This window comes from Lepus europaeus, chromosome 10 (assembly GCF_033115175.1).
Source record: "Lepus europaeus isolate LE1 chromosome 10, mLepTim1.pri, whole genome shotgun sequence".
NCBI lineage: Eukaryota > Metazoa > Chordata > Mammalia > Lagomorpha > Leporidae > Lepus > Lepus europaeus.
The window spans coordinates 38,576,144-38,598,739 of NC_084836.1; the positions used below are offsets into that span (position 1 = coordinate 38,576,144).

Here is a 22,596-nt window from a genome sequence, read left to right on the forward strand (position 1 = left end):
CATCCACTGGTTCTTTGGCTAGATGGCCACAATGGCCAGGGCTGAACCGGGCTGAACCAGCCTGATGCCAGGAACCAAAAGCTTCATCTGGGTCTCCCCTGTAGGAACAGGGCACTAAACAATTGGACCATCTTTTGCTGCTTTTCCAAGGCCACTAGCAGGGAGCTGCAATGGAATTGGAATAGCCAAGACTCCAACCAGCTCCAATATGGAATGCTGGTGTCACAGGCAGTAGCTTTATCCACTTATCCACGATGCTGGCCCCAATATGGTTTGTTTAGTAATTTAGGCAATAAATTTGACAAGGATATAGAACCTGTTGCTCAAAAGTATCTTGTTCATTAACAAGAAAGAGAGCACATATTATAATTTCCAGAGTTTTGATTTGAACATTATTAATGTCTACTGTGATTATTCATTCAATATTATGAATTGATATTGACACAACTAGTAACTGAATAATATTCTTTAAAAATAATGCATTAATGACAGTGCTTGTGACTCACTCTGTGTATGTGTGTGTGTGTGTATAAGAGAGAAAGATGAGCAAGAGAGAGAGAGAGGGAGAGAGAGAGATAAAGATGATATATAACAGTTCTGATATTAATCCCTAGCTTCCCTACACTAAGGAATTGGGAACTCTCAATCATTACAGAATAAAGAATTTTTCTCTGTTTTTATATATAGTCTACTTATTATAGAATCTTATAATCATTTTTATATTATTACATATTCATCTTGTACTGAAAAATTTGTTCTTTTATAGTAATCAGTTTCAAATTTTGTACATATATATGTGAGAAATATATTCATTTTTCTAAAAATGATTTTTAGTAGCTGTTATGAGTTAGAGGTTACTTCAGAGATATTGTATCTCTTGAATTTCTGCTTGTTTGTGAGATCAATTTGGTTTTTCCAGAAATGCATTCCAAAAAACATAATTTCCAGGGCTGGCATTGTGGCATAGTAGGGGAAGCTACCACCTACAATGCCGGCATCCCTTATGGGCACTGGTTCATGTCCCAGCTGCTCAACTTCCAATCCAGCTCCATGCTAATGGCCTGTGAAAAGCAGCAGATGTCCCAAGTTTTTGGGCCCCCACCACCCATGTGGGAGACCTGAAGGAAGCTACTGGCACCTGGCTTCAGTATAGCTCAGTCCCAGACATTGCAGTCACTTAGGGAGTGAAGCAGCGGATGGAAGATATCTCTCTCTCTCTCTCTGACTCTGACTTTCAGATAAGAAAATAAATCTTGGCCAGGGCCATGGCTCACCAGGCTAATCCTCCACCTGCGGCACTGGTACCCTGGGTTCTAGTCCCGATCAGTGTGCCAGATTCTGTCCCGGTTGCTCCTCTTCCAGTCCAGCTCTCTGCTGTGGCCCGGGAAGGCAGCGCATCATGACCCAAGTGCTTGGGCCCTGCACCCACATGGGAGACCAGGAGGAAGCACCTGGCTCCTGGCTTCAGATCAGCACAGTGCGCCAGCTGTAGTGGCCATTTGGGGAGTGAACCAACAGAAGGAAGACCTTTCTCTCTGTCTCTCTATCTCTCACTGTATAACTCTGCCTGTCAAAAAAAAAAAAAAGAAGAAAGAAAAAAAGAAAATAAATCTATAAAATTTCTCAATCTCCTATGCCCAAAAATTGTCCCTATTTATACGCACTACTGGATGATAGTTTAGCTAGGTATAAAATTCAAGGTTAACTGTTATTTCATCCACTGAACATTACAATTCTGGGACTGGCACAGTGATGGAGCAGATAAAGCCACCACCTGTGGTGTCAGCATCCCATATGTGCGCTGGTTTGAGTACCAGCTGCTCCTCTTCTGATCCAGTTCTCTGCTGTGGCCTGGGAAAGCCGGGGAAGATGGGCCAAGTCCTTGGGCTCCTGCACCCGTGTGGGACGACCTGGAGGAAGCTCCTAACTCCTGGCTTCAGATCCGTACAGCTCTGGCCATTGCAGCCAATTGGGGAGTGAACCAGTGGATGGAAGACCTCTCTCTCTCTCTCTCTCTCTCTCTCTCTCTCTCTTTGTGTAACTCTTTCAAATAAATAAATAAATATTTAGGAAAAAAGTTAAATTTCTGTGCATAGCCTCATTGTGAGTGGACAAGAAAAGTGTCAGGTCCTGAGGCATTGAAATTTTTTTTAAAAAAGTTATAATTCTTTTGTCTTATGATTTCTTTTGTTCATGTTGAGAGTTTTATCTATATATTTGTTTCAAGTATTTTGGTAATATGTCTTTTCATTGTTTCTTGTCTTTAATATCTTCTGTTTCTTTTGATAATGTATCAAAGAGTAAATTTGGTTTTGTTTCATTTTTATGAATGGTATTTTTACTTCTTGATTTCTGATATTTGATCTTTAACAAATATATAAATTCCTTTTTTTGGTTTCTGAAAATTTGCCCTTACTGCACTCTTTTGACTTTTTATATTTTTCCAGTGCTTTTTAGAGTCCTTAACATTTTTTCCAAAAGTTATCTCTTTATCTCCTCCTGCCACATGCTAGATAACTTTTTAAGTTTCTAATCTCCATTTCATTAATTATCTCTTCAGCAATATATTGTGTATTATTTAACCAACACATTGATGTTTATTATTATTTCAATTACCAGATTTTCAATTTCTGTAAGTTCTTTGAGTTCTTTCCTGAATCATCTGGTCTTGTCTGTCATAGATTAGATTTTCATGGTTTTATTATAATTTGTATAATTATTTAAAGTACCTATTTAATAACTTTAACAAAGAATTCCAGTATCTGAAATTTTCAGAAATATAATTACTGCACATCTTGCTTCTACTGACTCTTACTTACAATGTTTTATTTCATCTTCTGTAAATTATATAATATAAATAATTATATAAATTGCATATTGTGCTATTTTTATCAGAGATTCATATGTGTGAACCATATGTGGCATCTTTTAATATATTGCCTTATGTCAGTTATCTATAAGCATTTGTATATATTATACAAAAAGTAAAAATTCATTCATAAACTTGTACAATGATAGGACTTTGGGAATTTTTATGGGGAAATTTTGTTGTTTTAAGTTTCTAGGAGGCAGCACTGTGGCATAGCAATTCCGTATCCCATATGGGCACCGGTTCTAGTCCTGGCTGTTCAACTTCCAATCTAGCTTTCTGTTATGACCTGAGAAAGAAGATAAAAGATGGCCCAGGTCCTTGGGCTCCTGCACCCATGTGAGAGACTGGAAGAAGCTCCTGGTTTTGGATCAGCTCAGCTCTGGCTGTTGCAGCCATTTGGGGAGTGAACCAGCGGAATGGAAGACTTATCTCTTCTGCCTCTGCCTCTCTGTAGCTCTGTCTTTCAAATAAATAAATAAATCTTTAAAAAAAAAAAACTCTAGCCAGAACACCTTTTTACTCGTCAGAAGTCTGTGACTCTGGTTGTGATGTAAGAATTCAGGTGGAGTTTGATGACAATATAAGAATTATTTCATTACAAGCAATAAAAACAAGTTATAGGAAAGCCATTGAATCAAATCCTGGCAGGTAGGTACCACCTTCCCACTTATCCAATATACATTGCAAATTATTAGACATGGGTCTTATTGCATCAACTGATATGATCTAAGAGCTAGTTCACATCACTTAAAATGGGTTCCACATGACTTATTCTTTAGGTGGGAGATAGAAAGTTAAGATAAGTCTAATTATAATTTGAGATATTTAGAAATAATTTTAAGTGTCATCTAGGCTAACAGCATTTGTACTATCAATATGACACACACACACACACATATATATATATACATATATATATTTATATTTATATATAACTTATGACAGAAGGATACAAAGTCAGAGGCTCTTTGAGCCTGATATCAGGGCAGTAAATAAATACATCAGCCTGCAAAACCTCATAGTGCCATAAAGTAAGAAAGTCCTCAAACAAAACAAAAGTATGTTGATACTTTTGTTATGATGTGATGAAATGACAACTTAATCCTGTGTTCTTTCCGTAGAGTCATAACCAGTGTAATTATTTAAAGAAATGCAGATAAATTCCAGTGGCGGGAAATTGTACAAAGCACATAATGGGTAATCCTCAAGTCTGTCAAGATCATCAAAATAAAGTCTGAAAAAAGTCAACTCATCAAAACAAGCAAAATTTGAGGTGAGAAGTATCATTATGCTCTTATAAATGTATATATCAAATATTTGAAATTTTTCCCTGATATAAATTTAAAAAGTAAAAAAAGTAAAAATCATTAAAAAAAAAGGAACATGTGGGAAGCTATCAAAGTGAAGAAGAGATTTAAGAGATGTTATGATTGCTTTAGTTTGGGCTGCTGTAACAAATTATCAGACTGAGCAGCTTATCAATTATGATAATTTATTTCTCCCAGTTATGAAGTCTGGCAGTCTGACATGAGGATGCCAGCATGATCAGGTTCATATAAAGTTGCAAACTGCCTTTTTCTCTTTGTGTAATCACTTAGTAGAAATAAAGATAGAGAGCTCTCTGGAGTCACTTTTAAAATGGCACTAATCACATCCAAGAGGTCTCCACCTTCATCACCCGGTCACTTCCTGAAGCACATCTCCTAATATCATCACATTTGCAATTAGGATTTTATCATGAATTCTGGGGAGACACAAACATTCCATCTATAACACTCTGCCCCATTCTTTCCAGATTGCTTGCTACAAATACATTTTTTTTCTAGCTCAATGACCTCCTAATTCTTAATTGCTTTCATATTAACTGTAAATCGTCAGTATTGTCTAAGTGCCGTCTATATATGATATGAGTGAGAGCTGAAGTATAACCATCCTGAAGCAAAATTCCTCTGCAAGTATGAACCTGTGAAACCAATCAAGTTATGTGCTTCCAAAAATACAATATGATAAGCATGGGACAGACAGTCTATTCTAAAAAGGAGAAGCAAAAAAGAAGAAAAGTATGGTGAGTACCAAGAAGATTCAAAAATCTATGAAAGCAACCTGCATGATATTTTAAAACTAAAGAACAATGCTGTGTTACATTGCAGGACTTTTTGAGACCAGATGATAGCTCAAGTATTTCTCTCTGTAGCTTTAAGGGATCCCTTGATCATGTGTGATTGCTATTTCCAAATTTCCTGAGTGTGTAAGAAGGATATACTTAGCATCTGAAAGAAGCATCATATTACATACATGGGAGGGAAAGCCAGGTGCCCCTAAATTGATACTACCCTGGCTAAGAGAAATCAGAAACTATACTGCATCAGAGGTAGAAATGGCAGAATTTATTTCCAACTCTCAAATACCATTGAATGTAAGAGTAATGATCTTCCATATAAATCTTCATGATTCATTAAAGAGGCTCTTTCAAAATCAGAAGATTGTGGTCTATTATGGTGTAGCACCACATATGTGCCCAATTGGTAATTCCAAAAGCAACTGTTATGCCAGATATGGTGGTATCGTTACAAGATTACATCAACCAAGCCTCAGACTTGGTCTGGAGATAGGGCTTTGTCAAATCTCTATTTTTCAATGCCTTAAAACAAGAATAAGAAAGAATTTGGCTACTACACTTTGGTTATCAATCATCCATCACTTGAGTTTCTGCCAGTAGTTCCTCCCCAAATGACTCTTTCCTGTGTACAATTTGTTTTACAGTCTGAAAAAGGAGGAATCTTTCAAAGGCACACATCTGATCATGTCACTTTTCTTACTAAAACATTTGCATGGTCTCCTATTACACTTAGAATTAAGTCTCAAAGTGCTCAAATGGCCCTCAAGTTCTTGTCTGCCTTGGAAACTGACTGGTTGCCAGGTCACTCTCCCTCTCACTCTGTGTCTTCCAAGCACATAGGCTTTTCCAAACTCTTGCATCTGCAATTACATGTTTTCCTTTTTCTCCACTTTCCTGTGTAAATGCTACCCACTTGCCACCTCTTAGGTCAAATATCACTTATGGACCTGCTACTTAGAAAAATCAGAACATGTTAATGCTTCTTTTAATTTCCTTCTTATCACATATCATAGCTTGCCATTCTACTTTTAGGAGAACGTTTGTCTCCACCTAGACCATACCTGAAGTATACAGATTCATGGAAAATACATGTAGGAATCTGAACCAAAATGTCTATAAGTGTATTATGTAAATGTATAAATGTATTATATTGTATAGATATGTTGCATAATTCTTGGACTTATTCAATATATAAAGATTTCTCAATGAAGACTTAGTATGATGGGTAGCAAAATGGTACTTACACTTTATTGTCAAATCGGTATACATGAAGATTCTTTGTGGTGTCTAGGCACCTTCTTTTCCTGTTCTTTATTTTTACCATGAGAATAATATAACAGTACTGTCATTATTCCAATGTAATGACTCTTAAGAAATTGAAACAATATTGATATCCCTGTGCCTGCAGTTTCCTAGCACCATTGCACCATTTATTTAAGCTTGTTACAGCATTCCTCAACACTCTGTATGTTTCAATCAGTGTGCTTCTATGAGTAGTGGCTTTCAATGACCCTCTCAGGAGTTGTTACTGTCCTTAATTAATGATCTCCACAAATGGATGCCTCTCCCAGAGTATGCAGGAAAATGTGCATGTCATTTTTAAGTGTTAGGATCCTGGGCTGGCACTGTGGTATAGTAGGTAAAGCCGCTGCCTGAAGTGTCAGCATCCCATATGAGCACCAGTTCAAGTCCCAGCTGCTCTACTTCCAATCCAGCTCTCTGTTATGGCCTAGGAAAGCCGTGAAAGATGGCCCAAGTTCTTGGGCCCCTGCACCCATGTGGGAGACCCAGAGAAGCTCCTGGCTCCTGGTTTCAGATAGACGTAGCTTGGCTGTTGTGGCCATCTGGGGAGTGAACCAGCAGATGGAACACCTCTCTCTCTCTCTCTGCCTCTACCTCTCTGCAGCTCTGCCTTCCAAATAAATTTAAAAAATAAATCTTCAAGGATCTTAGACTGTTAAAGCAAAGCAAGACATCTTTGGACTATGTCTTCTCCTAAACTCTTTAGGCTTTATTATTGTTATTATTATTATTATTATTTATTTGAAAGGCAGAGTTACAGAGAGGCAGAGGCAGAGGGAGACAGAGGTCTTCTATCCGCTGGTTCACCCCCCAGATGTTCACAACGGCCGAAGCCAGGAGCCAGGAGCTTCTTTTGGGTCTCCCACACAGGTGCATGAGCCCAAGGACTTGGGCCATCTTCCACTGCTTTCCCAGGCCATGGCAGAGAGCTGGATTAGAAGTGGAACAGCCAGGACATGAACTGGCACCCATTTTGGATTCTGGCAACTGCAGGTAGCGGCCCTATCTGCTACGTCACAGAGCTGGCCCTTAGGCTTAATTTAAGCCTGGAATGTGATGCCCTTCAGTGTTGAGCACACACCTGCCTTACATACACTGCCATCAACAGGAAGACAAGGAAAACAAGAGGCCATAGGTAGAAGGAGAACACTGATCCCACTCAAAGAAAGAATGGCTGTCCCTTCTCCAACATGACCACAACTATAAGAGGGAAGCTGAAAAGGGTGTTGATAAGAAGAGCCCTGTTGTTTTGTATGGCAACCATCTCAGAAACCTTTTGATGGGATAGGGGCAATCTTCCCAGAATACTCTCTCACACAAAGATGTGGGACCCATGGCAGGTAATGATGCCCTGGGTGCCAGTGTGGGGGATCCACAGAGGAAAGTATATTTGTTTCCACCCCAGATACTGCAGACTAGAGAGAGCTTCATGGGCAAGGTGTGGGTGTGTCAGATCTGACAAATGATTTTAACATGAGATCCAACTCATAAGCACAAACAAGACAACCATAAATTTGCTGACAGGGACCCAGAGCTCTGCGCTTACACTGTGCCTCATGTGAATGAGCATCACACACCATCAGCTTGTCAGGGCCATTCTGGAAGCCTTATCTCATGCAATACATGAACATTTCAATTCTATGTGAAAGAAATAAGCCGGCTAGAAGGTAGTGATTCTCTACCTTTGTAAACTTCCAGGAAATAAGATTCAGACCTGAGCCCCAAGGTGACTTAACAACAGGAGTCCTGGTGCTCTGTGCTGCATCTGGTTTACCTCGTGCACAAGATGGAAATTTGCAAGGTTCCTGGAAGGGAGACCCAGTCTGCAGGGGTTACTTTGGTCCTGTTCGGGGCTTGAGAGTCTCCCTGGACAACTGGCTGGACAAGCTGGCCCCAGTCACAGGGGAACCAAGAACAGAACCTCTGGAATTCCAGGTATTTATAGCTTAGTGTCTACAAATAGTAAGAAAAAGAAAAAAGAAAGGAATAAATAAAAAGAAAGAAAGGGAAAAAAGAAAAGAGAAAGAAAAATGGAAAAATGGAAGGAAGAAAGGAAGGAAGGAGGAGAAAGAAAAGAAAGAAAGAGAAAAATAAATCTTTAAAAAAAAAAAATGCTCTGGGGGCCAGCATTGTAACACAGCAGGTAAAGCTGCTATACCAGCACCTGATATAGGTGCTGGTTTGTGACTCGGCTGCTCTACTTCCAATCCAGCTTCCTGTTAATGGCCTGGGAAAAGTAGCAGAAGATGGTCCAACTGCTTGGGCCCCTGCACCCACATGGGAGACTTGGAAGAGTCTCCTGGCTCCTGGCTTTGGCCTGCTCAGCCCTGGCCATTGTGGCCATCTGGGGAGTGAACAAGCAGATGGAAGACCTCTCTGTCTGTCTCTCCTTCCTGTGGCTGATTTTTTTTCACATAGATAAATAAATGTTGTTAAAAAATAAAAAAAAAAATTAAATGTTCCGTATCTACTAATTAAATAATAAAGCTTAAAAAAGGAAATTCCTTAAAACTTTCTTTACTTAGAATCCTAGAGCAATAATAATGGCCTTTACGATTTTGATTGTTATAATATTCTGTTTTCAGTTTCATTGGTCCTGAATGGAGAACACTTCTTAATGAATGGAATTTATTTCTCCTGAGTCTTACCATTAGACCTCTGAAGACTATGTAACATCTGTTGAAGCCGCATATGCCCAAAGGGTGAGTGTTTAGGTTGTGCTTTAGCACTTCTGCCCATTTGTCTTGTTGCAATCACATTCTAATCATGGAAAGCCTCCATTTTCAATTGTTTGTTGCTCCACATTACATACTTTTGTAATGTCTTGAAATTGTACCTGGTTATAATCTCACAAATTGACTTTAAGTTGACTTACACTTATTTGAACTATTTTAATGCATGCAATGTGTGCAGTCACATTATTAAATATTTATTCAAAGCAATTACCTCATTAAAAGACCTTATTCTTTTAGTTCCATTGGTTTTAGATACAGTATATGTTTGTGTGTGATGCTCAACACAGGAAAGAAAATGACTGCTGTTAATGGCATTATTCTGTTATATTCCCTCAGTTCAGTGAAAGGCATATTACTTACCTATAGTTATAGTTGGAAATATACATATATCTTCTGTATTTACAGAAAACACAAAGTATTAGTGTCCATTTAAAGCATATTATTAATTCAAAATGAAGATTTGGTTTCTTAATGTTTATTTGCTCATTTTAATTTATTTGAAAGGCTGAGTAGCACAGAGAGAAAGGGATGAAGAAACAGATCTTCCCTCTGCTGATTCACTTTTCACAGGCCTGCAACAGGCAGAGCTGGGCCAGGTCAAAGTCAGGAGCCAAGAACTCAATCTGGGTTTCCCATATGGGTGACAATGACTTGGTACTTGAGCCATCATCTGCTGCCTCCCAGGGTATGCACTAGCTGGAAACCGCATTGAAAGCAGAGAGAGGACTCAAACCCAGCATTACAATATAGTATGAGGGTGTCCCAAATGGTACTTTATTCACTGAGCCACAATGCCCATCCCCCCAAATTAAGCAGATATGAGTCCTCTCATGAATTTTTGATTTAGATTTCTGGACCATATTATGTTTCAGGCAATTTTCAACATTATTTTGAGGCATTTATCATTGAAACAAGCTGGCTTATAGACAAAATGCAGCTGCAGAGACCTAGTTTGGGCCTAACTATGCAGAGGCTTCAATTACAAGGATTTAAAATAAGATTGCTTTTATGTATCTGACATTGGCATGTTCCTTAAGAATTAAGTGGCTCTGTACTTTTGTGCCTGTTCAGTTGTGCATGTGTAACGCTCCACTGAAGACATCTCTTCCCCTACCCCAAGTGCCAGTCATAGCCTTAACAGAGGGCATTTTAGCAGTTTCATGGCAGTGGCTTAGCATATTACTAATTTATTATTAGTTATGGTTATCCTTGTGTCAGACTTCGTCATTGAGATCTTCCCTGGAGTCCATCCCCATTGTGCAGGTCGCTTCAATGTTTGCCCCATTCCTTTTCATAAGGAGTGTAATGCTGAGCAGTTCTAATGCTGTTTTCTGGCCATGTTGTTTCCCACCACTTAGTTCTTAGTGATGTTGTAACAAAACACCACAGATTGAATAGCTTAAATACAAAAAATTATTTTATCACAGTGCTAGCAACTACAAGTCTGAGATCAAGGTGTGGGCAAGGTTAGGTTCTTCTGATGCCCCCTGTCTTGGCTTACAGATGGCCATCATTTCCCTGGGTCTTCATCTACTCTTCCCTCTGTCCATTGTGTTATAGTCTTCTGATAATGACACGTGTATGGATTGCAGCCCATCCTAATAACTTAATCTGAACACAATTACCTCTTCAGAGACAAATATAGTCACATTCTGAAGTACTAGGGATTGATATTCCAGCATGAATTTTGGAAGGACATAGTTCAGTACGTAGCTCTCTCCAACTATTCTTGTTGTAATAGCAATAACAATTATTATTTTCATAGCTAACATTTATTGAATGATTATACCATACTAAACACCGTTATAGCTGCTTCACGTTTACTGTGTCATCAGGACTACAGCTCTGACCTTCTACCTTAAATCCCTAACCTTACACCAGGAGTCTTGTTATGTACTGCTAGATTCCATGCGTCAACTGTGCATACGTAGAATTTGTCTTAATCTGTTCCTGCCACTATAACAAAACCTGAGACTGGGTAATTTATGAGGAGCTAAAATTTATTTCTCACATATGTGTAGATTGGAAGTCCAACACCAAGGTGCTGGCAGGTTGAGTGACTGGCGAGGTCCTGGTCTCTGTTTCTAAGACAGTGTCTTGATGCTGCATCCTTATAAGACACAGCTGGGTGTACACCATGTCTGTACATATTGGGAAGTAGTAGCAAAGCAAAGCAAACAAACAAACGACTAGGTAGTTCTTTCCATTCATTTTTCTTTTCTTGGAGGGGAGAGGTCTCTAACTTCATTCACAATGGCAGAGCCCTCAAAAGTTTATGGTTTCCCAAAGGCCACACCTCTCATTATTGCTGATAGGGGATTAAGTTACAATCTGAGTTTTGTAGGGCACACAAAATTTCAAATTATAGTGGAGTTTTCTAGTGGTTTTTGAGTCTAGGCTTCAAAGCGGGGGTGGCCAGAGTTCTAGTTTAGCTATGCCCTTTATTGGCAATGTGATCTTAGGTAAGCTACGAATCTCCTTGTTCTTCAGTTTCCTCATCTAGGTAAATGGAGGCAGTAATACCACCTCTGGAGTTTTTAGTGGGGATTAAATTAGTTACAAAAAGCAAAGCACTTAGAGTTTAACTGGGAGTGTAGTCAGTACAGTGAAACATTGACAAACTATATCCTACAGTAATGGAAACTGGAATAGAATGTGGTTGGCAATTAGCTACCATCCTGTGCAGCAGCCTCACCCTAGTCATTTCATTAATGTCACACATTGTAGCTTGACAGTCTATAGGTTATTTTTTCCATCTCACTTATAGCATTATGGTAGTGTTTCACTGCACTTGCTGTATTTTAACACTTGCTACTCTTTCGTTTTTCCTGCCACCAGACTTCCTAATTTTGTTTCTATACTTGCCTTTGAGGACATCTGTTCTGTTTTTGTAGGCGTCACTTACCTGAATTGCCACCTAACTGTTACTATTTAAATATTATGCCAGCTTGACTGTGCTTCCAACTGCTGCCTGTAATAAGGTTGCCCTGCTCCATTGAATATGTTTAATTCCTTTCCTGGTTTTTTCATCCAGCTGGCTACATCACATACCTGGAATAAAGAATTAGTTCTTAAGATTCACCACCTGCTGCAAAGAATTTTAGATCACCCAATTCATTGCACTGGTAGAATTAGTTTACCGCAGTTATTCTGCAATATTTGTTTTCAAATTCTATACTCTTTTTCACTGTGTGATCCAATAATTGACTGTCAGAAAAGCTTTTGCTTACCGTATCCAAGAAGTTATAGGCATGGTATTGGTTAATATGGGAGATGTTATAGTACATGAGTCGAGTCTAGTGCTTCTGAAATCATATTATTTTTAGTCAGAAAATCATCTCCACCACTTACAAGTTGCATGATTTTAGCCTCAGTTTTCTCATCTTAAAATTGATATATTTAGACCTGCCATGAACACTCTCAGGTATAATTTATGGAAAATTTTAATGTGCCAAGAACTCTATAAACATTATTTTATTTGATGCCTACAGTAATGCTCTATGTTAGGTATTATGACTATTCCCATTTTATAGAGCTATAAATATAGTAGATAATTAAACCAGAGCAGTTGCCGCCATTTTTTGTATACTTTTCGCTGTTTTCCTATAAAATGTTTCTATTATTTAGATGTTCATATTTTACTTATGAGTTTTCTAGAAAGGAGGTGGGTGTTGTAGTTTGAATTATTCTTAAAATTAGCTCTTACTACTGGTAATTAAATAATTACAGGTTTTAATAGGTAAACCAATATATTTTCTGAAAAAAAGGTACACGATGTGTATATGTGTATATCTGTCCTGTCAATTAGAAATAACTATACTTTTTGAGTTTTCTAAAAGAACACTCAGATTTGGGAAAGTGTAAGAGTCATATAAATGGGAAGGATGTTAGAATGAGATGCTGACTACCAAAGATCATTGTTTCCATAGGTCATATTGGACTCCCTCTTTTATCTGAGAAAAGAAGCTGCATACTTTAAAAAACAATGATCCTGAGACCAGCACCATGGCTGACTTGGTTACTCCTCCACCTGCGGCGCCGGCATCCCATATGGGCGCTGGTTCTAGTCCCGGTTGCTCCTATTCCAGTCCAGCTCTCTGCTGTGGCCCGGGAAGGCAGTGGAGGATGGCCCAGGGGCTTGGGCGCCTGCACTCGCATGGCAGACTGGGAAAAAGCACCTGGATCCTGGTTGCGGATCGGCTTAGCTCCGGCTGTAGCAGCTATTTGGGGGGTGAACCAACAGAAGGAAGACCTTTCTCTCTGTCTCTCTCTCTCTCACTGTCTAACTCTGTCAAATAAATAAAAATAAAAATAAAATGATCCTTAATGGTTTGGCACATCTTATATACAATTTTGTCTTATTTAAAAGTGGCTTAATAAAAATCTTTTAAAAAATGCCACAACTATAATACCCCATGATTTAGAATAACATCATAATATAGTTGGCATCATAAACATATGTTATTTGGACTGGGAAAGAACCTGGACAATCATCCAGTCGAAGCACTCCAACTTATAATTGAGTGACATGGACTCTGCCTACATCATCAGGTGCTTTGCTTAAAAATCATACCTGGAGGGCCGGCGCCGCGGCTCAATAGGCTAATCTTCTGCCTCGTGGCGCCGGCACACCGGGTTCTAGTCCCGGTTGGGGCACCGATCCTGTCCCGGTTGCCCCTCTTCCAGGCCAGCTCTCTGCTGTGGCCAGGGAGTGCAGTGGAGGATGGCCCATGTGCTTGGGCCCTGCACCCCATGGGAGCCCAGGAGAAGCACCTGGCTCCTGCCATCGGATCAGTGCTGTGCGCCGGCAGCAGCGCGCCTACCGCGGCGGCCATTGGAGGGTGAACCAACGGCAAAAAGGAAGACCTTTCTCTCTATCTCTCTCTCTCACTGTCCACTCTGCCTGTCAAAAAATTAAAAAAAAAAATCATACCTGGAGCATTAGAGTAGGGTTGGAATTTTTGTCCCATATCCTTATAGTATTGGTGGACATTGGAAACACCTTTAAACTTTTGAATTTTGAATAGAAATATTCTAGTGTAACAAGGATGTCAGGCTTCTCCATTGAAGTTCACTCACTACTGATGTGATTAAGTTTGTATATTTGTGCCGCAGTTGCCCTTAGGTCAATTATACACAGCAACTGCTTAATTGAAACATTCTCGTTTATACCGTGGGTAATTGATTGTATTGTTGACTACAGGAATGAATAATATTATGCAAATATAATCTCACTTTGAATTTATTTAGGCTGTAACCTAATCCCGGAGAACCCTGCCATGACACAAAAAACCTGGAACCCTGGAACTGTGTTCATCTTGCCACTTGAGAAGATGGTGGTGCCTACCCAGGGGCTGATAGAAAAGGCTGTTTTTAGGGAAGACCACACTTCCGTATACTGTGCTGCTCATTTTACTCAACATTGTCACACAAAGACATTTCAGTGTATCAGAATTTCCTGAAAGTATTGGGGACAATAGCAGTTAAATGTTATACCAGTGAAAATAGTTTAGAATTAAACATTAATTCTCACTCTTATGAAACATTTTCCTTAGACTATAGACCACAAGAAAGTTACCCTGTGGTTACCCTCTCCTTCTCTCTGTCCCACATTCTCCCCTCCCTCCCTCTGTTCCACCCTCCTTCTCTTCCTTTTCCTTTTCTCCCTATACTTCTCTGTTCTCTTCTACCCCCAAATTTCCCCTGATTTATTATGCAGTATGGCTTAGCTGTGCCTTTTCCCTACTTCATTATTGTATAACCCAGTTTCAGCTTCCTTCTTAATAAGGTTCTATCCCTCTAGCAAATTTGGAAACAACAAGTTATGCCTCACATCTGCTGCTGAATCAGTTCCGTATTGCAGCTGCTAATCTTACTGCATAGCCCTTTTCTTCCAAGTGATATATCAGGTAATCACTGTCCTTTGCAAAATGCTTCCTTTCTTTCGCATAGACATCTAAGGTGTCTTGTTGCATTAATATTTGTAGTGTGATAAACTTCTTTTTAAGTCTTGTTCTATTTTCTTTGTGTGTGTCACTGTTTGACCTTGATGTTATCCAATTCGATGCTTGCTCCTTTATTTACTGAATCAGGACATATCCAATTCTTAATCCATTATCTTTCTCTACTATCAAAGCAGGTGATATTTAATATATATTTATGTTTCTTTTTAAAGGAAAAACATGATTTATCATATGTACTTGGTGTCTTTACTTTTCCCTTTAATCTTTTACTAGAAGAACAATAATATCAGCATTTAGCAATTATGGAACAAAAACTTAACAATAAAAATTAAATGTGTCCTTTGCTCCTAATTACTAAATGTTTATTTAATTTTACATTTTACTTCCATTTTTACTTTATAAAAATATCTTAAATATCTCCTGAAAAAATAAGAGCTCAAGAAATGAAAGAATGTCAAGGTTATGACCTATTGATTTAGCAAATTAATATTCATAATTTCCCATCACGAAATGTTTTTCTCCTTCATTTCTTTCTTTTTTTAAAAGATTTATTTATTTTTTACTTGAGAGTCAGAGTTACACAGAGAGAGGAGAGGCAGAGAGAGAGAGGTCTTCCATCAATGGCTCACTCCCCATTTGGCCACAACGGCCGGAACTGTGCCGATCCAAAGCCAGCAGCCAGGAGCTTCCTCCAGGTCTCCCATGTGGGTGCAGCGGCCCAAGGACTTGGGCCATCTTCTACTGCTTTCCCAGGCCATAGCAGAGAGCTGGATTGGAAGTGGAGCAGCCAGGACTAGAACTGGCGCCCATATGGGATGTCAGCGCTTCAGGCCAGGGCGTTAACCTGCTACACCACAGCGCCGGCCCCCCTCCTTCATTTCCAGTGAACAACTATGCATGCCCACATTACCAGTCATGATACATGGAGATAATCTCTAAATTTTGCTTTCTTTCACTTCTAAATCCAAATATTTGCCAATGATGTTCTATTCTAACTATAACCATTAAATATCCCTTGAATCTTTTTTTCTATTTTTTAAAAAATTTATTTGAAAAGCAGAATTATAGCAGGAGAAGGAGAGAGAGAAAGAGAGGAGCAAAATTGAGAGAGAGAGATCGTCCATCTGCTAATTCTCTTGCAAAAAGGCTGCAATATCCAGGACTAGGCCAGGCAGAAGCCTGGAGCCAGGAACTCCATCCAGGTTTCCATGGGGGTGGAACAGGCTCAAACACTTGGGTCATCTTCTAAGGCTTTCCTGGGGACATTAGCAGGCAGCTGGATCAGAAATTGAGCTGCTAGGACTTGAATGTGTGCTCATAAGGGTTATCAGCATTGTAGGTGGTAGCTTAACATGCTGTGCCACGACACTGGCCCCTCAATCTTTTTTCCTCCTATCTCCACTTCTAGCACTGTGAGGAATCAGACTGGTCAATCAACAATCAGGTAGATCCTGGTGGAAAATGAGGGAAGAGGAGTCCCTCTAAGAGAGTACAAAATGGTTGCCTTCCCCAAAAGTTATCTTTAGCAAGGTTGAATACCTTTCTCACTCCTTGACCTTCTAATGACCTTGACCTTCTATGAGAAAAACAAAGGAGTGGTGATTCCACCCTTCTGATCTCATAGTTTACTGTGAAAACAAATTACCTAGCCCACCTTTTCTGATGGCTCTTTTGTTTTATCAGGAGCAAGCCAGAAAGGGCAAATAAGTTTACAAATCAGGTCTTTTGATGGGTTTTTGTCCCTACCTTGTATCTGATTGTTAGGCTTTTTTCCCCCCAAAATTGTGCTTAAAAATTCCATAACCAATAGCTCCTTCAGGTTTTCCTTCCTTCCTTCCTTCCTTCCTTCCTTCCTTCCTTCCTTCCTTCCTTCCTTCTTACCTTCCTTCCTTCTTTCCTTCCTTTGAAAGTCAGAGTTACACAGAGAGAGACATGGGGAGAGAGAGAGAGAGAGAGAGAGAGAGAGATCTTCCATCCACTAGTTCACTCCCCAGGTGAACGCAAAGCCCAGGGCTGAGCCATAATGAAGCCCAGGAGCCAGGGAGATTCATCCAGGTCTCCCATGTGGCTAGTGGGGACCCAAGCACTCGGACCACCTTCTGCTGCTTTTCCCAGGCCATTAGCAAGGAGCTGGTTCACAAGCGGAGCAGCTGGGACATGAACAGGCACCCAGAGGGGATGCTGATGTTGCAGGTGGTGGCTTTATGTGCCACACACAATACTGGACACTGTTGACTTCACTCTTTTCTTCACAATGTATGAAGAGTGCTGTTTCTCAGATAAAAAATCTGAGTGGATTCTTCTTTCACTCAGTTTAATGACTTCTTATTGCTTTTATGACACAGTCTAAACATGCATGGCAAATATTAAGGATCACTTGGAAATTATTCATTTTCCCTTTTGCCATTACAAAGAGCCCCTGGTTTCTTTTTTTTTTTTTTTTTTTTGACAGGCAGAGTGGACAGTGAGAGAGAGAGACAGAGAGAAAGGTCTTCCTTTTGCCGTTGGTTCACCCTCCAATGGCCGCCGCGGTAGGCGCGCTGCGACCTGCGCATCGCGCTGATCCAATGGCAGGAGCCAGGTGCTTATCCTGGTCTCCCATGGGGTGCAGGGCCCAAGCACTTGGACCATCCTCCACTGCACTCCCTGGCCACGCAGAGAGCTGGCCTGGAAGAGGGGCAACCGGGACAGGATCGGTGCCCCGACCGGGACTAGAACCCGGTGTGCCGGCGCCGCAAGAGCCCCTGGTTTCTATTGGCTGCCTATAGCTACAGGGGAGCTGATTCCATCCAAGATCCATGGGTTGAGCAACAGATTTAGGAAATGTGGATCCAGTGCCTGGGGTTCTTAGTGTGTGTGTGTGTACACATTTAGTTTTAGTGTAAAAAAGCAACTTGTACACTTTTAATGTTTAAAACTGAACATCTTTTTTTCCAGTGAAACAAAAAGAGAATTCAAAAATAAATAGGAACAAAATTACAATAGAGGATGTCAATTCCAAATAAGAGCCTACAGGTTCTGCTGATTCTCCCATCACTTAGCAAAACTCAAGTCATCATTAGGGAAAATTCCATTTTTAAAAGTATCATCGCCGGCGCTGTGGCACACTAGGTTAATCCTCCAACTGCCGCGCCGGCATCCCATATGGGTGCCGGATTCTAGTCCCGGTTGCTCCTCTTCCAACCCAGCTCTCTGCTGTTGCCTGAAAAAGCAGTGGAGGATGGCCCAGGTGCTTGGGCCCCTGCACCCACATGGGAGACCAGGAGGAAGCACCTGGCTCCTGGTTTCGGATCAGTGCAGCTCCAGCTTTTGCGGCCACTTGGGGAGTGAACCAATGGAAGGAAGACCTTTCTTTTTTTTTTTTTTTTTAATTTTTGACAGGCAGAGTGGACAGTGAGAGAGAGAGAGACAGAGAGAAAGGTCTTCCTTTTTGCCGTTGGTTCACCCTCCAATGGCCGCCGCAGTAGGCGCGCTGCGGCCGGCGCACCGCGCTGTTCCGATGGCAGGAGCCAGGTGCTTCTCCTGGTCTCCCATGGGGTGCAGAGCCCAAACACTTGGGCCATCCTCCACTGCACTCCCTGGCCACAGCAGAGAGCTGGCCTGGAAGAGGGGCAACCGACCGGGACTAGAACCCGGTGTGCCGGCGCCGCAAGGCGGAGGATTAGCCTGTTGAGCCACGGCGCCGGCCAAAGGAAGACCTTTCTCTCTGTCTTCCTCTCTTTCACTGTCTGTAACTCTGCCTGTCAAATAAATAAATAAAATATTTTTAGAAAAGCATCATCATAAACTATACAATTATACATGGCAAAGGAGAATCCATGTCATCAAAATGTCCACTTAACCTACCCAAATGTCTCAAACTCATCCTTTGCTGACCTTCTATAACACCACTTTTAATTTTTTCACTTTTTAAACAAGAGAAAGTAGACAGATATATGTTGGTAAATGCTGACTGTCCATATTCACATACAGACACCATGTAATCTCTAAACCAATATACAGAGAAAGGAGGAGAAAAGCTAGAATTCTATGCCCTCCTACACAACGGCCTCCCACACTCCAGCCTTCAGTGGAGCAAAGTGAGCAGAAAGTTTTCTTTTTACCACAGAGCACTGTGGTGTTGATTCCATACTGTTTTTGTCAAGACAAGAAGGGATAAAAATTAATTTGGAACAGAAATGGGTAGATTATTTTCCTGTTATATGCTATGAACTGCGGTATAGAGAAAAGAGACCTCAAAAACAGGGAGATTAAGAACAAGAGGGAAAAAAATAAAAATAAGTAGATGGCAACTTGCTCCCAGGGACTGGTGAAAATTAAAAAAAAAAAAGTTGAAACCTGTCAGTGTTTTCTGTTAGTCATCTCCTTCATTCTCCTCACCTTCTTCCCCTTGAACATCATCTTAATCTTCTTCCCCTCCATTCTCATCTCCTTCTACATCAGAGTCTTCCAATTCTTCATCATCATCTTCTTCTTCCCCTTCATTATCATCCATTTCAGGAGCCAAGTAGAACTGTAATGGATTCATGCAAATCTCATCTTTGATGACATCTTCTAACTTATCTTCACCTAAACTGGAATGCTCAGTAAACCAGGTAAAGAAGTTCCCTACTTCCTCATACTGCTTCTTCTTGCTGGCTTTGTTTTACATTTGACTTGACCATCTTGTCAAATCCTTCCCAAATTTCCATTTGATTCAGTGGGCCTTGAAGATGGATTGCCATTCTCATTCAGATGAAATTCTTTGAAGAGAACGTTATTTTTTGAAGTAAGGCTTTTCTCCAAAATAAAAACCTATTCTGTAACCTGATTTAGTATCTTCACATTCTGTCCTTCAACTCTGGTCGGATAATACAACATCTTTTCATCCTCCTCCCCAAGCAGCGCAGATGCTTGCCTATTCTTGCAAATGTCCTTACCCCAAAGTTTGGAATTTTGGTGAGTAGTTCTGACTTCTTCTGAAAAAATGGTTGTGGGATTTGTTATATTTTTGTTCTACTTTCAAAGTCCCTTCACTGGATTCTTCATTAAGTCTGCTGTTTCCTTTGTACTTCATCAATATGTTCAGTTGCTTCTTGTTCTTTTTTTCTCCTTTTGACAAACTCCAAGAGGCTCCTGTGTCTGCAGGCCTTGGGCCAGAAGTTGGTCTTGGTTTCTTCATTTTTTTTGAGGCAGGAGAGAAGATAGGCATTTGGGGACCATGCTTCCAGGAAAGTCCCACCAGCACCAAGCATGAAGAAACTCTGAGAACTCAGACATTCTTATGATATATGTTGTGCCAACAAGTGGATCTCAGAATTTATGCTATATATAGGAATCACTATCCATTTTTTTCCTATGCTGGGTATAAAGGATAAGCAAGTTAATCTGGGGACAATCAGTTTGATGCTACCAGTATGGAGGCTGGGGTGCCAAGAATGAAATCAGCTGTGAAGAATTGGATCCGAGAAAAGGGAAGATTAAGCTGGTTCCTGGTGTGCTGGTTTGCACAGCCAGCTCAGGATTTAGAAGTAATTTTTCTGTTATTTGGTATTGAAAGCCGTCTTCTAAAAGCACTTTAACTGATACTCCTCTGCTCCCATTTTTAACTTCAAAATAGAATTGTATAGAATTTCTTTCAAGACATTCTTTCTCTCTTTCCTGGGCCTTTGGTTGTAAAGTGTCCCTTGTGTTGAATAATTTTGTTTTCTCTCCAGTCTACCCACCTGTCAAAAGCTTGGCTAATCTCCAAACACCTTTCAGGTCTGAGTTTCAGTTTCAGAAAGCCTTCCTTCAGTTCCAGAGTTGGTTATGGCTGATTTGTTCTCCTTTCTCGTGATATTTGTAATACTGGTCTTGCAATTTATCTGTCCATTTGAATGCACCTTCAGTTAACTATACGTTCTATTATGACAGTGACCAAGTCTATATTGTTCATTACTGCATATTTAGCACTGCGTTCATGGCACAGAATAATCAATAATTTATTCATTCAGTAACTATTTATAAAGCACCTGCTGTGGACCCATACCCAGTAACCTTTGAAGATCTGGGTATAAAAAAGTATACGCTACAGACAGAATCTACTCACAGTTCATATTCTACTGGGTGGATATAAACAATACACCAATAAAATAATGACTATGAATAGATAAGTTGGTGGTAACTACTATGAAGATAAAACAGAGTACAGAATAAATGAATAAATCAACTTCAAGAATGTGGGGGTTTTTGAACACATTTAAAGTTTTACTGCTTTTTGAAGCTTTCACCCATTCCAAAAAAATGGCTCTCAGATGCACAATTTTAATGTAACACAGTCTGTTTATAAGAATATGGGCTTTTGTTTTGGGTTTCTACTATTAGAAAAATCTGAGGAATTTAATCATGGTCATTTATACTGTTTCTGCAGATTATGTTCCAAAGATAATGATTTAGTTTATTTAAGATTTATTGATTTATTTGAAGGTCAGAGTTACAGAAAGAGAGGGACAGACAGAGAGAGAGACAGAGATCTTGCATCTGCTTGTTGACTCCCCAAATGGCAGCAATTGGCAGGGTTGGGCCAGCTGAAGCCAGGAGCCAGGGGCCTCATTCAGGCCTTCATGTGGGTAGCAGGGGTCTAAACACTTGGGTTATCCTCCACTACCTTCCTTGGCCATTAACAGGGAGCTGGATTGAAAGTGGAGGAGTTGGGACATGAACCCATATAGGATGCTATTATCATAGGCAATGACCACCATGATTCTGGTCCTGACAGTGATTTAGTTCTTTCATAAATGTCCAGCAGTTGGAAAGACTTTATTTAAAGACTTACAATCATTACTCTTAAACTTCTCTCTACATTCTACCATCTAATACATATATATAAATTAATCATATACAATATATATAAATATACGTATAATCAGAGAGCAAGAGAGAGCGATTCCCCCATCTGCTGGTTCACTCCCCAGATGGCTGCAGCAGCCAAGGCTGTGCCAGGCTAAAGTCAGAAACCAAATACTCCATGCCTGTCTCCCATGTGGGAGGCAGGAGTCCAAGACTTGGGCCCTTATCTGCTGCTTTCTCAGGCGTATTAGCAGGAAGGATGATGGGAAGCAGTGTAGATGGAACTTGAACTAGCACTCTGATGTAGGATGCCAGTGTTCAAAGCAGTGACTTAATTCATTGTACCCCAAGGCCTGTGGCCCATTCCCTCATTTTTAATTCAATAAGTTTACACAGTAATATTTCTAAGAATTTGTTAACTACCCTCTTAGCTTTTTTTCATTGTGTTTGAATAGTTCAGATTATTATTAAAATATAGGTTATTATAACTTAAATAAGAGCATAGAAGAAATTATGAATATTTAAATTTCTCAGTAATATCTTTAAACAACCTATCATTTTAAAATTGCCCTTAAAATGATTTTTCAAAGTCACTTTCTCATTTTCTTGCCAGAATTATGAATTATAAATTATAGTATGGAAATACCTATGAGACAAGACTAAAAAAGAGGTAGTTCATGACATATTTGAAATGGTTCTAAATTGCCCTATTTTTAGTTTTTTAGTCCTGATGTTATTTTCATTGAAACCATGTACATTTAATATTATAAAGGCAAGAGGTTTTTGTTATTAAGA

The 22,596-nt window shown here is 39.9% G+C and overlaps 1 pseudogene; it reads right to left on the reverse strand.

Annotated features, from left to right (window-relative positions):
- Positions 1–19,345: 19,345 nt before the first annotated feature.
- On the reverse strand, positions 19,346–20,225 carry LOC133768018 (protein SET-like; annotated as a pseudogene).
- Positions 20,226–22,596: the final 2,371 nt, after the last annotated feature.